Source organism: Pristiophorus japonicus, chromosome 1 (assembly GCF_044704955.1).
Source record: "Pristiophorus japonicus isolate sPriJap1 chromosome 1, sPriJap1.hap1, whole genome shotgun sequence".
Classification (NCBI taxonomy): Eukaryota; Metazoa; Chordata; class Chondrichthyes; family Pristiophoridae; genus Pristiophorus; species Pristiophorus japonicus.
Genome location: NC_091977.1, coordinates 190,282,365 through 190,301,799, shown reverse-complemented (window position 1 = coordinate 190,301,799; position 19,435 = coordinate 190,282,365). Strand labels below are relative to the sequence as shown.

Sequence of the window (19,435 nt, the reverse complement as noted above, 5' to 3'; positions counted from 1 at the left end):
AAGAACAGACTGGACTTGCTGCTCTGCGGAAACAGGGTGACTGACTGGGAGGGTCGTCGCCCTTCGTACTCCCACTGAGGAGAACTTTCAACAGCTGAGCAACAACAACAACAAGCAAACTTCTCACTCCTGTTAATTTTACTTTTGCACAACACGCAGTGACATTATCAACACATTTTCATAAAATGTCAAATCTTAAGTAAAAACAAATATCATATAAACATTGCTTAAAGCAAGCTGCAGAACTCAAGTCGGTATCTAGGCCCAAAGGAAAGAATTAAACCCAATCGCCATACAACTATTTTAAGTAAACAGCTTTCTGCTGCACTTTGTTCCGTCTGAGAAAATGAACAGCTAAACCAAAAAATGCAGTTTAAAGCGAATCTGTGCTGACTTACAAAGCAGCCCGTCAGTGCCCGTGTCACTCACTGCTGGGAAACAACTCGCACTCCAGAGACCTTCTGCCTGTTGTCAGCACAGCAGCTCATCTCACTGGCGGCTCCTGGTGCCCGAGTGCTGACAGGCGAAAGGAACAACTTAACACTGTCACTGCTAAACTAGCAGGAAATTGGAGTCAGCCTTAGGAAGAGCCGCCCAGATCTGAGAACTCATGGAAGGATGTAACCCCTCGCAGTTAATTCATTGTGGCAAATGAAGGTTGGGTTTTATTTAAGAGATTAAGCAAAAAAAAAAATGACAAACTGGCCAGTCAAATTAATGCCAAATCACAAACTCTTAAGGTCCAATAAGTTGCATACATTTATTCTACCAATTTTTCCATTGCTCCTACTCTCCCCCTTTACTGGGTCAGAGTGGACGGTGACACTGCAGCCACTCCTGAAATGTGATCCTGCCAATAGTGGCCATATATTGGGTCAGAAATTGCTGGGAGTTTGTGCCCTTCGAATAATGCATTAACATCGCACACAATTTGTTAAAAATATCCAGTAATTTATGGAGGAAGAGGTACATCGAGTTCCAATCCTCCCCAAATTGCTGAACAATTTGCTCCAATCCGCTGTTTGTTGTCGCTGTGAGGCTCCCCATTGAACTGAATGGCGATGGTGAAATTGCTGGATTTACGACATTATTACGAATTATTCCCCACACAGCCATTTAATTGATGTTATAGACCATCCTAGTTATGACATAATTTATGGTTCGTACATGACACAACCTTGGAGGCCCATAAATGGAGCGTTATGGGCCTCCAAGGTTGTGAGATGTGCGAATATCACTGTAGCAGGTAGTGAATTGTTCCTAGAGGGTTTCTGTCTTGGCAGTCTTGCCATCCAGATTTTGGTTAATATTGGAACACAATCATTTTCAGGCTGCAAAGCTGTTTCAATATACAGAAGAGGGTGGCAGCAGTGCAATGGCATACCCACTGGGTGTCCGACTGTTCCCGATCATGATGGATGACTGGAAGAGGAACACGCCCATTGAGTGTGGTTGACCAGATGTAACTGGTACATTTTCCACTGCCCCCCTTCCCAAGAGTCTACAGGGAGAGACTGTTCTTCGAGACAATGTTGGAGGAATCCGCGTGCGTAGACTGCTTTTCAGCAAAGAAGCAATTAGCCACCTCTGAGATGTTAAAAGATGACCAGAAGCCATAGTCTACCTCCCACGGGGTCTTGTCAATGGCCATGAAGTTGATGACAGACCTCAATTTATGTGCATGTGATTCCTTTCAGGCAACATTACATAAGACGTACCCTGCATTCAACAGGTTACGGATGCTCTATTCCGCTGAGCATCCGACTTAATCAAGTATAATATGTCCCCAGTGGAATAGAGAGAGAGGTCCATCGGCTTCCATAGGATTGCTGGCTTCCCCAGAATGTCGGGTGCCATCAATGGGACTCGCGTGTCGCTGTAGGCATCACATCATGAATCTGTCATATATATTTAAAAATAGGAACGGCTACCTTTCCTTGAATGCTATGATAGCCTGTGCGCCCCTACTGCACAACTTGCATATTAATGCAGAGCATCGGGGAAGTGCTGACGATGCCTTTGTTCTTCATCATTCCCACATCCATGACTTGTTCAGTAGGGAGGGGCAAGGTGGAGGATTGGTGTTGGGGGATAATGCGTACTTATTGAAGCTGTGGCTGATGGCACCCTGCTGCATCACCAACAACGCAGCACAGGAAAGATATAACCATGCATACATGTCCACGCGGCAAGTGGTGGAGAGGACAAATCAGGGTGCTCAAATCACGCTTCCGGTGCCTGGACAAGTCGGGGGGGGGGGGGGGAAGAGAAGAGGGGGTGTTTTACAGTATTTGCCTAGCAAAGGGCTGAAGATTGTGGTGGTCTGCTGCAGACTGCAAAATTTTGCCCTGCAGGAAAGGCTGACCCTTAACCTGGCAGACAAGATGCCAGTGGATCTGGAGGATTCCGACCTGGACGTTCCCCTCCTCCTATAATACCCAATTTTCTGCTTTTAAGATGGCCAAAACTACAAATTGACTAAATCCTTATAACCCAGCATCATCATCATCATCATAGGTGGGCCCTCGAACGAGGATGACTTGCTTCCACACCAAAAGGGATGAGTTCACAGAAGTTTCAATGAAGGATCCAATATTCCAGTCCTGAACTCTAGGGGTGGAAGATGCCTGTGTGTGGATTTTTTTTAATGTGTGGTGTCTGTTGCACATCAGCCACCATATGGGCTTGACAGAACCAGGCCTTTATCCAGTGGCAACGGTTAACCAGGACGACTGGAGACCTGTTCTGCTGCACGGACCCAGTGCGCGCACATATCGCAGTGTGGGCTGGCCCGTGCTGCCCCTGGGCCCTCTACCTATCAGGCCATGAGACCTTTTTGTTGAACCTTAAGAAATGCAGACAAGTTAAGTAACTGTCCAACGGATTGATAAAAGAACCAACCGAGCTCCCAGAAGTTACATTGGACTGGAATATAACATTAAAGAATAACAAACTGAAGACCTTTTTCATAGTCTGGATAGTTTGGAACACGCACGCAGTCGGCCGATAGCCAATTTACTAAGTATAATTACAGTGCAAAGTCTCTCGTCTATTGCTGCAGTCAAGAGAACTGGCAACTTGGTTAGTGGGCAAGAGAATCAGGGGGTTAAATCTTACAATCGCTCACCACGGTCTGGTTTGAGTGTCTTTTAATCACTAGGGAATTGGCAATTTTTAAACTGTTAAAAAGTATATTAATAGGGATAGGTTGGTGTGGGCTCATTGTGCATTTGATGCTATCCTAAATTGCTTGTATTTCCTTTGATTAGTTGAAGTAAAGATAACCCCCTGGAGAAGGGTAAGAAAAAGAAACATCCTGAGTCTGTGTCTGTTGTTTTTTTTTTGTCTCACAAGTTTGAACTCTAAAATGAAGATAAATCTTACAGGCTAAAACCTGTCTTAGTTAAGATAAGTCTTACAGGCTGAAAAACTTTGCTCTGCAGGAAAGGTTGACCCAAAACCTGGCAGACAAGATGCCAGTGGATCTGGATGATTCCAACCTGGATGTTCATAGAAACCTAGCAAATAGGAGCAGTACCACCACCATTCAATATGATCATGGCTGATCCTCTATCTCAACACCATGGGCCCAAATTTCCCCAACCGCTTAGAGCAGCGTAGTTAGACATGGTGCGCCGACTTCGTGATGGAGAAAACACGCCGAAAACTTACCGGGATAATTTGGCCGCTCCTGGATCCCTCTGGTCCCATGGAGTGGCAAACCCGCGGGGGTTGGAGCTTGGGTCGTACTTGCTCAGCGCAGCCAGCAGGGGGGCGGGGCTTGGACCCAGCGTGTCTTCGAGTGCCGGCAGGGGCGTTGAAGCGTGCGCAATGGGCCAAGAACCTTGGCAATCGGCCATTTAAAGGGAGAGTGTCCTCAGTGCATCAGCAGTGGGCCATATTGGAAGGTAAGGTGTTAATATTGATTTTTGGGTGGCTGAGGGAGTGGAAAGGAGTGCTGCATATGTGCATGCAAGGTGAGAACTGTGTTTTTTCAACATTACCTGAGTGTGAATCCGATACATCAATGACGCAAGAGCATGCAACAAGAATGAAGAACTTCTTGCATGAGGAAGTGGAGAAACTAGTCACTGTCATTGAGAACAGATGGCAGGAGCTGGAAATCAGTAAGAGTGGTTCCACAAAAGTTCCATCCAAAGAAATGAGGAGACGCTGGAACCTAGTTGCAGAAGAATTCTACACAGGGGTGAATACTGCAAGAACTGGAAGTAAAAATAAATGGCAGCGTGTTGGTCAAGTAGTGAGTTTTAAATGGAATTGCAATTGTTACTGTGATCATCTGTATATGTCCCATCCATCAGAAGCTCACGTGACAAAAATTATATTTTCATCTTTGCAGAAGAAATTGGCCGACAACAAAAGGGAGAGAACTAGAACAGGAAGAGAGCCACCAAATCTGCAGCAATTATCACCACTGGAACAGAGGGTCGCTGCCTAGCTGAGTCACACCTGCAGAAAAAGAATCAGCTCTGCACAAGCTGGGCCCACATGCGAGGATATGGGTCAATCATGAAAATGCATCGTCGCCCTTCAAATCAACTTGCTAACTGGCCTGCTACACGTGAGAATACTCATTCCTGCCCCCTCCTTTCCTGCTAACCATTTGACTGATGTGTTGTATTTTGCAGGACATGATGATAATCCTGAACATCCTGAAGATCAACAAGAAGATCCAGATGCGTCTGCTCCAGACCAAGGCAGGTGGGGGGAGGAGGGGTCCATGGATCTGTGTTCACGGGAGAATGCTGATCGTGATATGGATCAGTCCATGGTACAGGGCATCACTTTGCCAGAAACCTCCATGAGCTCTACCACGACATTCCTTGGTTTCACACCTTCCGAGGTTGCGGGTCCCAGTGGCGGTGGTGGAATGCAGGTTGGAACACCCAGGGCCCCACCATCCCAGCCAGGTCCCCAGCCGGGTCCCCAGCCCACCCTCACCACCATCACGCCCCTATGAGGAAGTGCACATTCCCTGATATGTGGGTGAGAGATGGGTGCAGCCTTTCTTTGCTGTTCTTGTTGTTGTGGAAGTGTATTGTAAACTTTACAATAAAAGATTTTTTGCATTAAAACTAAATCATGTTCCATTATCACCACACATTTAGGAACTGTAAAAAAAAACATCCCTCACCCCTACGTGCCTGCCGCCCCTAGCCCTGGCCGAAGGACGAGCCGGTGCGTTCTGCTCTATTTTCAGTCGATGATTTATCTTTCCTTTATTTTTGATGATGTCGTGAAGATGTTGTGCTGAAGTTGTTTTGATGTTGTGCTGGTGCTGTGAAGGTGTTTAGTGCTTTAGAATCCTCTAACTCACCTTCCCCACCACCCCTCCCCTCCCCCCGCCCCCATCTCTGACTACCTGCGCTGATTTCTTAAATGTAGGTAAAGTTTTTCTGTGCCTACAAAAGTGGCCACATACACTAGCCTAAGTTAGTTTGGAGTAACTTTTAGCTGGCCAAATTTGCTTCTATGGCCAACACAGGCGTAAGTGGCTGGTCACGCCCCCTTTTGGAGAAAAAATGCGAAACTAAAAAAAACCTAACTGACTTACACTGGAGCAAGTTAAATGGGGAAATTTGCGATTTTTAAGTTACTCAAAAAAAAGCTACTTGCTCCAAAAAAAGCGGGGTAACTCCTGGGGAAATTTGAGCCCCATATTCCCGCTTTTTCCCCATACCCCTTGATGTCTTGTGTGTCTAGAAAGCTATCTCTCTCTTAAATATATTCAGTGACTTGGCCTCCACAGCCTTCTGTGGTAGAGAATTCCACAGGTTCACCACCCTCCGAGTGAAAAAATTTCTCCTCATCTTGGTCCTAAATTTCCTAACCCGTATCCTGAGACTGTGACCCCTTGTTCTAGACTTCCCATTCAGGGGATACATCCTCCCCTCATTCAGTCTATCCAACCCCGTCAGAATTTTATACATTTCAATGAGATCCCCTCTCATTCTTCTAAACTCTAGTGAATACAGGCCTAGTCGACCCAATCTCTCCTCATACAACAGTCCTACCATCCCAGGAATCAGTCTGGTGAACCTTCGCTGCACTCCCTCTATGGAAAATATATCCTTTCTTAGGTAAGACCAAATCTGCATACAATACTCCAGGTTCAGTCTCACCAAGGCCCTGTATAACTGTAGTAAGACATCCTTGCTCCTGTACTCAAATCCTCTTGCAATGAAGGCCAACATACCATTTGCCTTCCAAACTGCTTGCTGCACCTGCATGTTTGCTTTCAATGACTGGTGCACAAGGACACCCAGGTCCCTCTGTACATCAACACTTCCCAAGGCATCACCATTTAAATAATACTTTGTCCTTATGTTTTTCCTACCAAAGTGGATGACTTCACATTTATCCACGTTATACTGCATCTGCCATGTGTTTGCCCACTCACTCAACCTATCTAAATCGCCTTGCAGCATCTTTGCATCCTCCTCACAACCCCACCTAGTTTTGTGTCGTCAGCAAACTTGGAAATATTACATTTGGTTCCCTCATCCAAATCATTTATATATATTGTGAATAGCTAGGGCCCAAGCACTGATCCTTGTGGTACCCCACTAGTCACTGCCCTCCTCCCCTACCAAGAAGGCACAGCAGCAGTGGGCAGGGCTGCTATAAAGCAGCTGCTGGTTCAGGTATTCAGAGGACAATATCGCCAGAGCCCTTCCACAACCCCCCCTCCCATTGGGATTCCCACCAGCGGAATTGAGGTGGACCAAGAAGCCCGGAATGTGTCCTCCAGCAATTCTTCAAACTTCTGATATAATTATTTAACATTAACAGCAGCATCAAGAGTAATAAATAACGCACATAAAGCAAGATTGAAAGTGAAACAAGGAAACCTTTACTTAGTGCAACAGTTTAAACAATAGCAGTCAACAAATTAACAGATTTCCAGAAGACATTCGATAAGGTGCCATGTAAAAGTTCACGGGGATGGGAGTAATATTAGCATGGATAGAGGATTGGCTAACTAACAGAAAACAGAGAGTCGGGATAAATGGGTCATTTTCCGGTTGGCAAACAGTAACTAGTGGGGTGCCGCAGGGATCGGTGCTGGGGCCTCAACTAATTACAATCTATATTAATGACTTGGATGAAGGGACCGAGTGTAATGTAGCCAAGTTTGCTGATGATACAAAGATGAGTGGGAAAACAAGTTGTGAGGAGGACACAAAGAATCTGCAAAGTGATATAGACAGGCTAAATGAGTGGGCAAACCTTTGCCAGATGGGAGTATAATGTGGTATAATGTGGTAAAATGTGAGATTATCCACTTTGACAGGAAAAAAAAGGAAAAAACAAATTATTATTTAAATGGAGAGTGATTACAACATGCTGCAGTACAGAGGGACCTGGGGGTCCTTGTGCATGAAACACAAAGTTAATATGCAGGTACAGCAAGTAATCAGGAAGGCAAATGAAATACTGGCCTTTATTGCAAGGGGGATAGAGTATAATAGCAGAGAAGTCCTGCTACAACTGTACAGGCTATTGGTAAGACCACACCTAGAGTACTGCGTAGAGTTTTGGTCTCCTTATTTAAGGAGGGATATACTTGCATTGGATGCAGTTCAGAGAAGGTTCACTAGGTTGATTCCTGAGATGAAGGGGTTCACTTATGAAGAAAGGTTGAGCAGGTTGTGCCTATACTCATTGGAGTTCAGAAGAATGAGATCTTATTGAAACGTATAAGATACTGAGGGGGCTCGACAGGGTAGATGCAGAGAGGATGTTTCCACTAGTGGGGAAATCTAGAACTAGGGGGCATAGTTTAAGAATAAGGGGCCGCCCATTTAAAACTGAGATGAGGAGGAATTTCTTCTCTCAGAGGGTCATACATCTGAGGAATTCTCTGCCCCAGAGAGCTGCGGAGGCTGGGTCATTGAATATATTTAAGGTGGAGATACAGATTTTTGAACGATAAGGGAGTGAAGGGTAATGGGGAGCGGGCAGGGAAGTGAGCTGAGTCCATGATCAGATCAGCCATGATCTTATTAAATGGCGGAGCAGGCTCGAGGGGCCAAATGGCCTACTCCTGCTCTTATTTCTTATATTCTAGAAGAAGAAACTGCATTTTCAACAGGAAGAATTAAGAAGCAGTGCATATTTTTATAAATAATGCAAAAAAGTATAAATCACAGGACCTGAACAGCGGTAGGTGAACATTCTACCGTGAACTGAGCAGCAGCAGCAACACTGTATTGAGATCGTCAATTGAGAAGCAGTTGTTTGTTTCAACTTTAGTGCTAAATTCCTCCAGCAATTCCTCAAACCTCTGATATAATTATTTAACATTAACAGCAGCATCAAGAGTAATAAATAACGCAACAAGAGCAATAACATCAAGGAGAACAAGTATAAAAGCATGTCAAACTACTGTATTTACAAGAGTCCGAAGTGTGCCATACGGTCAGCTGTTATTGAGACTAATTTGGAGGAGGTGGACTATACATTAGAGGAGAACCCGATTCCCTTATGCACCTGCGCATTTTCCCCTCCATGTGTACAAATCCTTGTGCCAAGGATCCAACCTGTTAGCCAGGATCAGGGAGTTTGGAGGAGAGTTCCAGGTATTGCTCTGAGGGGACATGGGGAGCAGGTGGGCTGTGACTGCTGGCAGCTACCTCCTGTGATAGGGCAGCTGCTGGCTTCATCAATGGAGGATCATCCTCAGCGGCCGGGTCCTGCAAGGCCTGCGCATCTGACACAAAGCCTGGGGTGGAGGGTGGGGAGCTGCTACCTTCCTGTTTGTCAACAGCATGTCCCTCATAGTCCTGGACTCTCTCTGCAGTGGCTGGCGGTTCCACTATGGTAGTGCTCGCGGCAGGCAACTCAACGGCACGCGCAACAACAGGCACAGGTTGTCCAGCTTCTACCCTATCGTTTCAGTGAGGAGCAACATCTGGCGGTTGATGGACTCAAGATGTCGCCGATACCTGCAGGCGTCCTCTTTCTCAGTCTTGGACGCCTTTAGTCCTGCGCCCAGCTGTCCTCATGCTCGGCCCTTACAAGGACCAGGGTGCAACTCCTCCACCTCACAATGATTCCCCATTCTGACAAGTCAGACTTAGGCTTGGGAGGCGAGTGTGTCTTGTGCAGAACAGAGAGACAGAGTTAGAGAGGAGGGTGGATTCCCATGGGGAGGGTGGGGAAGTTTCTTCCTTACATCACAACCATAAGTACAAAACTGTTAATTACTATTAACTGCATTGTAAAAAGGTTTTCCCACATTGCAACAGTGACCACACCTCTAAAGGAAAGTATTTCATTGGCTCTAAACCGCTTTGGGACATCCAGTCATGAAAGGCACTATATAAATGCAAGTCTTTCTATTTTAAACACATTAAATGTTAGTAACTTTTTAAAGTTGATTTAAGGGCATGTCAGAAGTTGCAGGTCACCCACCTCCCTGTGCCACACCTTAACTGAGTTAAGACGTCTCTTTTCAGCTTTTCATGGTATTGTGGTCGGTGATGGAGATAAGGTATTGACATTGCTGTTCTATTATCATATCGATGTTTCAGCAATTTGCAAAGACAATATAAGTGAGATGTTAATGGTAAGGATAAAATTATAATCAACATTGTTTGTGCCAAATCTGCTATTGCAGCAATTCTTGGCCAATTCACCCTTCCTGCTCAGTGGCTTAGAGACTGAATCAGCCAGATCCCTACACCCCTAGTTGTGTGAGCCTGTCAAAGAAGACAATCTGCAAAGGCCCCAACCCAGAGATCTCCGATCTGCTCATTGCAGAGAAGCAGCTTTGAGAGAGAAATCTGGAATTTGAAGTTTTAAATCTTGCTGTTCGTTAGATTTAATTTACTCTGTGCGATATTAGCATAAGAAATTCTTTTGTCTACTCTTAAAAAGGAGGAATTAACCCATTTAAAATAAATGGATTCTGTAACAATATGTATTCATATACTAATTGCAGTGTAATTTCAAGGCCTCTGAGAAGCAATAGCTTTAGGGGGTGAAATTGTCCCCTGCCACTGTTGCGGGGCGGTAACCTCTGAACTCTGGCTTTTTTCTGTCAAGGTCAGAAGTACCGCCTCTCTCCCTGAATTGGGCCATAGCACCCCAGAAACGAGATGGAACGCTGTCTGAAGAGTTCTGCTTCATTTCCAATACGCGCTTCTCAACTGAAGCACCACAACCCCCCTCCCCTTCTTTTAAAGGGGAGGGCCGCTGTGAACTCTGCATTGGCTTTGGTGGCCACCACTGGGCTACCAGGAACTTTTTCGGCCGGGCCATTGGCCTGGAACCCAAGAGGGGATGCCGGGCTGCATGATGGTGGTCCGGTCGAACCAACGGTCGCCATTGTCGGGCTAACTGAAAAGTCGTTCGACAGAAAAACATGGCGGCCGTGGCCCAAAGACCCACCCCTTTAAAAGGAGCGCCCCAGCGCCCTCTGTACAGCAGCTTTGCACCCCGCAAAGCTGTCCTTGGCATCGCCCCATGCCAGCCTCGCGACATAATTTTGTCTCATCGCCGTGTGCGCCCGGATTCGAAGTGCTAATCGGGAGGCGCAGTGCAAAGCCTTTGTCATCCCCACAAAGATGGGGGCAATTCCGAGGGAGGTGCCTCTGCCACCCGTCCCTGGGCAAAAATGGGTTAGCACCTCCTGGAGGAGCTAACAGGCTCTTTTTGAAAAGGGGCAATTTCATCCCCATATTATTTTTTCTCTGTCCTTGCAAACTACTGTCCCATCTCCAACCGCCCTTTCCCGTCCAAAGTCCTTGCATATGTTGTTGCCACCCAAACGCATGCCCATTTTTCTCTCAACTCCTTGTTTGAATTTCTCCAATCAAGTTTCCACTTCTGCCACAGCACTAAATGGCCCTAACCAAAGTCACAAACAGCATTTTCTGTGACTGATGGTGGTGTAGTATCTATCCATCCTCAACCTCTCTATTTCCTAGGATAGGGTTGATCACACCAACCTCCTCCAACACCTCTCCTTAATTGTCTAACTTGGTGAGATTGCTCTTGCTTGGTTCTACTTTTACCTATCTAACTGGGAAAAATTTTAGCAGATTGAGATCAAAGTAGGGAAGTGTGAGGTTATTCACTTTGGATCTGAGAAAGAGAAATCAGAATACTTTCTTAATGGGGAGAGACCAGGAGCTGTGTAGGAGGAAAGGGATTTGGGTGTCCATGTGTACAAATCACTAAAAGCTAGTACACAGGTACAAAAAAATAATCAAAAAGGCTAATGGATTGTTGATTTTATCACAAGAGGGTTAAAATTTAAAATGAGGAAGTGATGCTTCAGTTGTACTGAGCAGTTTTGGGCACCACACCTCAGGAAAGATAATATTGGCTTGGAGGGGTTACAGCACAGATTCACTCGAATTACATTCAGGCTTAAATGGCTAAATTATGAGGATAGATTGCATAAACTTAGTTTGTATTGCCTTGAGTTTATAAGGCTCAAGGGTGATCAAATCGAGATCTTTATAATGATAAAGGGATTCGATAGGGTAGATACAGAGAAACTACTTCCTCTGGTGGGAGAATCTAGAACAAGAGGGCATAATATTAAAATTAGAACGAGGTCAATCAGGAATGATATCAGGACTCATGTTCCTATACAACCTTTTGAACTGCACCGATTTCAAAAACTTCAGATTATTACCACTGCTCTCATTTTTCCAGACAGCAGGCACTGGTAATGATTCTGCTGTTGCCATTTACAGTTCCTCTCGACCCATCTTTTGTTTCTTTACTTGTCTCATTACCACACCCTTTTGCCGTGCACCATCTTCTCGTTTGTCATTTAATCACTCCTGCCTTCTTTTCCCTGGCTCTGTACTTGCTTAAAAACTGTTACATCTCTAACTTCTCCTAGTTCTGACAAAAGGTCATTGATTCTTGCAGGGCTTGACAGGGTAGATGCAAGGAGGATGTTTCCCCTGGCTGGGGAATCTAGACCAGGGGTCATGTGACGTGCTTGATCCCATTGCGGGTTTGTCACGCACATGGCTCATAGGCTCTCGATGGTGGCAGTGGACGTGCTTACAGATATTATTACACACTCACTCCATTTTGAATAAGCATCCACAACAACCAAAAACATTTTGCCTAGAAATGGGCCAGCGAAGTCAACATGGATCCTAGACCACGGTTTGGAGGGCCATGATCACAAACTTAACGGTGCCTCCCTGGGTGCATTGCTCAGTTGAGAGCAAGTGTTGCATTGGCGCACGCAAGACTCCAAATCTGAGTCGATGCCGGGCCACCACACATGGAATCTGGCTATAGCTTTCATCATTACTATGCCTGGGTGGGTACTGTGTTGGTCGCGTATGAACGTTTCCCTGCTTTTCTTAGGCAAAACCACGCGATTACCCCACAAAAGACAGTCCGCCTGTATGGACATTTTGTCTTTACGCCGTTGGAATGGCTTGATCTCTTGATGCATCTCTGCTGGGACGCTGGACCAGCTCCCATGGAGGACACAGTTTTTTTTACAAGGGACAGTAAAGGATTCTAGCTGATCCAGGTCCTGATCTGGCAGGCCATAACAGGTGACTTTTCATTTTCAAATGCATCCATCACCAAGAGCAAGTCTGCAGGCTGTGCCATTTCCACCCCGGTGGTGGGCAATGGTAGCCGACTGAGAGCATCAGCGCAGTTCTCTGTGCCTGGCCTGTGGCGAATTACATAGTTATATGCAGACAGCGTGAGTGCCCATCTTTGGATGCGAGTAGAGGCATTGGTATTAATCCCTTTGCTCTCTGAAAATAGCGATATGAGCGGCTTATGGTCAGTTTCTAACAGATACTGGTGCATTTTTTTCACCCCATAATCGCATACCAGAGTTTCTTTTTCAATCATGCTGTAGGCCCTTTCGGCCTTGGCCAAACTCCTAGATGCATAAACGACTGGTTGCAATGTTCCCGATTAGTTTGCTTGTTGTAACACACATCCAACCCCATACGAAGACGCATCGCAAGCTAGCACCAAACGTTTACATGGGTCATACAGAACAAGCAGTATGTTGGAACATAACACATTTCTGACTTTCTCAAAAGCAGTCTCTTGTGATTTCCCCTATACCCAGTCATCTCCCTTGCATAGCAACACATGTAGAGGTTCTAGCAAGGTGCTTAGCCCGTGTAGGAAATTACCAAAATAATTGAGGAGTCCCAGGAACGACCGCAGCTCCGTCAGGTTCTGTGGTCTCGGTGCGTTCTTGATGGCCTCCGTCTTGGCGTTGGTGGGTCTGATGCCGTCTGCCGCGATTCTTCTCCCAAAGAACTTGACCTCTGGCGCCAGGAAAACACACTTCGAGCGTTTCAACCCGAGTCCCACACGATCAGCCGACTTAGAACCTCTTCCAGGTTCTTCAAGTGTTCGATGATGTCCTGACTGGTGATCAATATGTCGTCCTGGAAAACCACGGTGCGCGGAAACGACTTTAGCAGACTCTCCATGTTCCTTTGAAAAATAGCCGCGTCCAATCGAATCCCAAATGGGCATTTATTTTAGATGAACAGACCTTTGTGCGTGTTGGTGCAGTTGAGGCCTTTCGAAGATTCCACCAGCTTCTGCGTCATGTAGGCCGAGGTCAGGTCCAACTTGGTGAACACCTTCCCTCCTGCCAGCTTCGCAAATAGGTTGTCTGCCTTGGATAGTGGGTACTGGTCCTGCAGCGAAAAACGGTTAAACGTTACTTTATAGTCCCCACAAATTCTGACCATGCCATCGCCCTTGAGAACTGGAACAATCGGACTGGCCTACTCGTTGAACGCAACCGGCATGATGATGCCCTGTCCAGCTCAATCTTCACTTTCTCTCACTTCATGTATGGCACTGCCCGTGCCTTGTGGTGGATGGGTCGTGTACCGGGAACCAAATGAATCTGCACCTTCGCCCCAGAGAAATTTCTGATGCCTGGCTCAAATAACAACAGGAATTTGCTCAAAACCTGGGCACATGAGGCATCGTCGACGGACTAAAGCGCTCGGATGTTGTCCCAGTTCCAGCGGATTTTTCCCAGCCAGCTTCTGCCGAACAGTGTGGGGCCATCTCCCAGTACAATCCATAGTGGTAGTTCGTGCACCGCTCCATCATAGGACACTTTTACTGTTGCACTGCCAATTGCAGGTGGACATAAATGCCCGAGCTAGCGTTATGGCTTTGCTCAGGTTCGGTGTTTCAAAGTCAATAGTTTGCGAAGGATAACCTCATGGCCAATGCCAAGCATAAAAAAGTCTCTGAGCATTTGCTCCAGGAATCCAACGAATTCGCAACGTCCTGCAAGGTGCCTTAGTTCGGCGACGTAGCTCGCTACTTCCTGGCCTTCAAACCGTTGAAATGTATAAAATCAATACCTTGCCATCAGAATGCTCTCTTTCAGATTTAGGTGCTCCCAGACCAGCGTACACAGTTCTACAAACAATTTGGTTGTTGGTTTGACTGGAGCAAGAAGATTCTTCATGAGGCCATAGGTTGTTGCCCCACAGATGGTGAGGAGGATCGCCCTTCATTTGGCAGCGTTCTTATTCCCTTCCAGCTCGTTGGCCACCAAGTATTGGTCGAGTCGCTCCACAAAGGCTTCCCAATCGTCACCTTCTGAGAATTTCTCCAGGATACCAACAGTTCTCTGCATTTTCGTCTGATGGTTCGTTATCTATTACTTGTCGCCAGTTGTTATGTCTCAAATAAAGCAATGTGACTTGAGTACTGTAGACTTGAGCAAGTGCGACCTTAGTCTCTTTATTCTGACTCCAGAGTGCTGGCACAACATGGGAGGCCTGCTTATATGCAGTGTTCCCAAGGGATAGAAACATAGAAAATAAGAGCGGCTGCAGAGCATTCTGGAGAGGGAGGGTGAACAGCCAGTTGTCGTGGTACATGTAGGTACCAATGATATAGGTAAGAAGCGGGAAGAGGTCCTACAAGCTGAATTTAGGGAACTAGGAGTTAAATTAAAAAGTAGGACCTCAAAAGATAGTAATCTCTGGATTGCTACCAGTGCCACGTGCTAATCAGAGTAGTGGGAGCAGGATAGTGAGAAAAATACGTGGCTTGAGCAGTGGTGCAAGAGGGAGGGATTCAAATTCCTGGAACCAGTTCTGGGGGAAGTGGGACCTGTACAAAAGGGATGGTTTGCACTTGGGCAGGACTGGAACTGATGTCCTGGGGGTAACATTTGCTAATGCAGTTCGAGAGTGTTTGAACTGATATGGCAGGGGGATGGGAACCTATGCAGGGAGACAGGGCGAAGTAATATGGAGTCAGAAACAGATGGTTAAAAGGTAAAAAGCAATAGTGGAAGGCCAAGTAAACAAAGGCAAGAAACAAAAAGGGCCACACTACATCATAATTCTAAAAGGACAAAGGGTGTTAAAAAAACAAGCCTGAAGGCTTTGTGTCTTAATGCAAGGAGTATCCGTAATAAGGTGGATAAATTAACTGTGCAAATAGATATTAACAGACATGATGTGATTGGGATTACAGAGACGTGGCTCCAGGATGTTCAGGGCTGGGAACTCAACATCCAAGGGTATTCAAACATTCAGGAAGGATAGAATAAAAGGAAAAGGAGGTGGGGTAGCATTGCTGGTTAAAGAGGAGCTTAATGCAATAGTTAGGAAGGACATTAGCTTGGATGATGTGGAATCTATATGGGTAGAGCTGCAGAACACCAAAGGGCAAAAAACGTTAGTGGGAGTTGTATACAGACCTCCAAACAGTAGTAGTGATGTTGGGGAGGGCATCAAACAGGAAATTAGGGGTGCATGCAATAAAGGTGCAGCAGTCATCATGGGTGACTTTAATATGCATATAGATTGGGCTAATCAAACTGAAAGCAATACGGTGGAGGAGGATTTCCTGAAGTGCATAAGGGATGGTTTTCGAGACCAATATGTCGAGGAACCAACGAGGGGGGAGGCCATCTGAGACTGGGTGTTGTGTAATGAGAGAGGATTCATTAGCAATCTCGTTGTGCGAGGCCCCTTGGGGAAGAGTGACCATAATATGGTGGAATTCTACATTAGGATGGAGAATGAAACAGTTAATTCAGAGACCATGGTCCAGAACTTAAAGAAGGGTAACTTTGAAGGTATGAGGCGTGAATTGCCTAAGATAGATTGGTGAATGATACTTAAGGGGTTGACAATGGATGTGCAATGGCAGACATTTAGAGACCGCATGGGTGAACTACAACAATTGTACATCCCTGTCTGGCGTAAAAATAAAAAAGGGAAGGTGGCTCAACTGTGACTATCAAGGGAAATCAGGGATAGTATTAAAGCCAAGGAAGTGGCAGACAAATTGGCCAGAAATAGCAGCGAACCCAGGGACTGGGAGAAATTTAGAACTCAGCAAAGAGTTTGATTAGGGCAGGGAAAATAGAGTACGAGAGGAAGCTTGCAGGGAACATTAAGACGGACTGCAAAAGCTTCTATAGATATGTAAAGAGAAAAAGGTTAGTAAAGACAAACATAGGTCCCCTGCAGTCAGAATCAGGGGAAGTCATAACGGGGAACAAAGAAATGGCAGACCAATTGAACAAGTACTTTGATTCGGTATTCACTAAGGAGGACACAAACAACCTTCCGGATATAAAAGGGGTCAGAGGGTCTAGTAAGAAGGAGGAACTGAGGGAAATTGTGTTGGGGAAATTAATTTGATTGAAGGCCGATAAATCCCCAGGGCCTGATGGACTGCATCCCAGAGGACTTAAGGAAGTGGCCTTGGAAATAGCAGATGTATTGACAGTCATTTTCCAACATTCCATAGACTCTGGATCAGTTCCTATCGAGTGGAGGGTAGCCAAAGTAACTTAAAAAAGGAGGGAGAGAGAAAACAGGGAATTATAGACCAGTCAGCCTGACATTGGTAGTGGGTAAAATGATGGAATCAATTATTAAAGATGTCATAGCAGCGCATTTGGAAAGAGGTGACATGATAGGTCCAAGTCAGCATGGATTTGTGAAAGGGAAATCACGCTTGACAAATCTTCTGGAATTTTTTGAGGATGTTTCCAGTAGAGTGGACAAGGGAGAACCAGTTGATGTGGTGTATTTGGACTTTCAGAAGGCTTTTGACAAGGTCCCACACAAGAATGTGCAAAGTTGAAGCACATGGGATTGGAGAGAGTGTGCTGACATGGATTGAGAACTGGTTGGCAGAAAGGAAGAAAAGAGTAGGAGTAAATGGGTACTTTTCAGAATGGCAGGCAGTGACTAGTGGGGTACCACAAGGTTCTGTGCTGGGGCCCCAGCTGTTTACATTGTACATTAATGATTTAGACGAGGGGATTAAATGTAGTATCTCCAAATTTGCGGATGACACTAAGTTGGGTGGCAGTGTGAGCTGCGAGGAGGATGCTATGAGGCTGCAGAGTGATTTGGATAGGTTCGGTGAGTGGACAAATGCATGGCAGATGAAGTATAATGTGGATAAATGTGAGGTTATCCACTTTGGTGGTAAAAACAGAGAGACAGACTATTATCTGAGTGGTGACAGATTAGGAAAAGGGGAGGTGCAACAAGACCTGGGTGTCATGGTACATCAGTCATTGAAGGTTGGCATGCAGGTACGGCAGGCGGTTAAGAAAGCAAATGGCATGTTGGCCTTCATGGCGAGGGGATTTAAGTACAGGGGCAGGGAGGTGTTACTACAATTGTACAGGGCATTGGTGAGGCCACACCTGAAGTATTGTGGACAGTTTCGGTCTCCTAACTTGAGGAAGGACATTCTTGCTATTGAGGGAGTGCAGCGAAGGTTCACCAGACTGATTCCTGGGATGGCAGGACTGACATATCAAGAAAGACTGGATCAACTGGGCTTGTATTCACTGGAGTTCAGAAGAATGAGAGGGGATCTCATAGAAACGTTTAAAATTCTGACGGGTTTAGACATGTTAGATGCAGGAAGAATGTTCCCAATGTTGGGGAAGTCCAGAACCAGGGGTCACAGTCTAAGGATAAGGGGTAAGCCATTTAGGACCGAGATGAGGAGAAACTTCTTCACCCAGAGAGTGGTGAACCTGTGGAATTCTCTACCACAGGAAGTTGTTGAGGCCAATTCACTAAACATATTCAAAAAGGAGTTAGATGTAGTCCTTACTTCTAAGGGGATCAAGGGGTATGGCGAGAAAGCAGGAATGGGGTACTGAAGTTGCATGTTCAACCATGAACTCATTGAATGGCGGTGCAGGCTCGAAGGGCCGAATGGCCTACTCCTGCACCTATTTTCTATATGCAGGAGAAAGCCATTCGGCCCTTCGAGCCTGCACCGCCATTCAATAAGATCATGGCTGATCATTCCTTCAGTACCCCTTTCCTGCTTTTTCTCCATACCCCTTGATCCCCTTAGCCATAAGGGCCATATCGAACTCCCTTTTAAATATATCCAATGAACTGGCATCAACAACTCTCTGCAGCAGGGAATTCCATAGGTTAACAACTCTCCGAATGAAGACGTTTCTCCTCATCTCAGTCCTAAATGGCGTACCCCTTATCCTAAGGCTACGTCCCCTGGTTCCGGACTTGCCCAACATCGGGAACATTCTTCCGGCATCTAACCTGTCCAGTCCCGTCAGAATTTTATACATTTCTATGAGATCCCCTCTCATCCTTCTAAACTCCAGTGAATAAAGGCCCAGTTGATCCAGTCTCTCCTCATATGACAGTCCAGCCATCCCTGGAATCAGTCTGGTGAACCTTCGCTGCACTCCCTCAATAGCAAGAACGTCCTTCCTCAGATTAGGAGACCAAAACTGAACACAATATTCCAGGTGAGGCCTCACTAAGGCCCTGTACAGCTGCATTAAGACCTCCAGGCTTCTATATTCAAATCCCCTAGCTATGAAGGCCAACATACCATTTGTCTTCTTTACCGCCTGCTGTACCTGCATGCCCACTTTCAGTGACTGATGAACCATGACATCCAGGTTTCGTTGCACCTCCCCTTTTCCTAATCTGCCGCCATTCAGATAATATTCTGCCTTCGTGTTTTTGCCCCCAAAATAGATAACCTCACATTTATCCACATTATACTGCATCTGCCATGCATTTGCCCACTCACCTAACCTGTCCAAGTCATCCTGCAGCCTCTTAGCGTCACCCTGCAGCCTCTTAGCGTCACCCTGTTTAGTGTCATCTGCAAACTTGGAGATATTACACTCATTCCTTCATCGAAATCGTTAAAGTATATTGTAAAGAGCTGGGATCCCAGCACTGAGCCCTGCGGCACTCTACTAGTCACTGCCTGCCATTCTGAAAAGGACCCGTTTATCCCGACTCTCTGCTTTCTGTCTGCCAACCAGTTCTCTATACACGTCAGTACATTACCCCCAATACTAGGCGCTTTGATTTTGCACACCAATCTCTTGTGCGGGACCTTGTCAAAAGCCTTTTGAAAGTCCAAATACACCACATCC

At 45.9% G+C, this 19,435-nt stretch overlaps 1 protein-coding gene across 4 annotated transcripts in view; it reads right to left on the bottom strand.

The window, feature by feature from the left end:
- Positions 1-19,435, bottom strand: part of LOC139267357 (xanthine dehydrogenase/oxidase-like) — a 274,065-nt gene that overhangs the window by 229,504 nt on the left and 25,126 nt on the right. The window contains exon 1 of one of the 4 annotated variants that reach the window (XM_070885575.1): positions 399-511. The exons of the other annotated variants lie outside the window; for them this stretch is intronic. The gene's annotated coding sequence lies outside the window, so the exon portion shown is untranslated. Of the gene's footprint in view, positions 1-398; positions 512-19,435 lie in introns of those variants that run through there. 4 annotated transcript variants of the gene reach the window in all.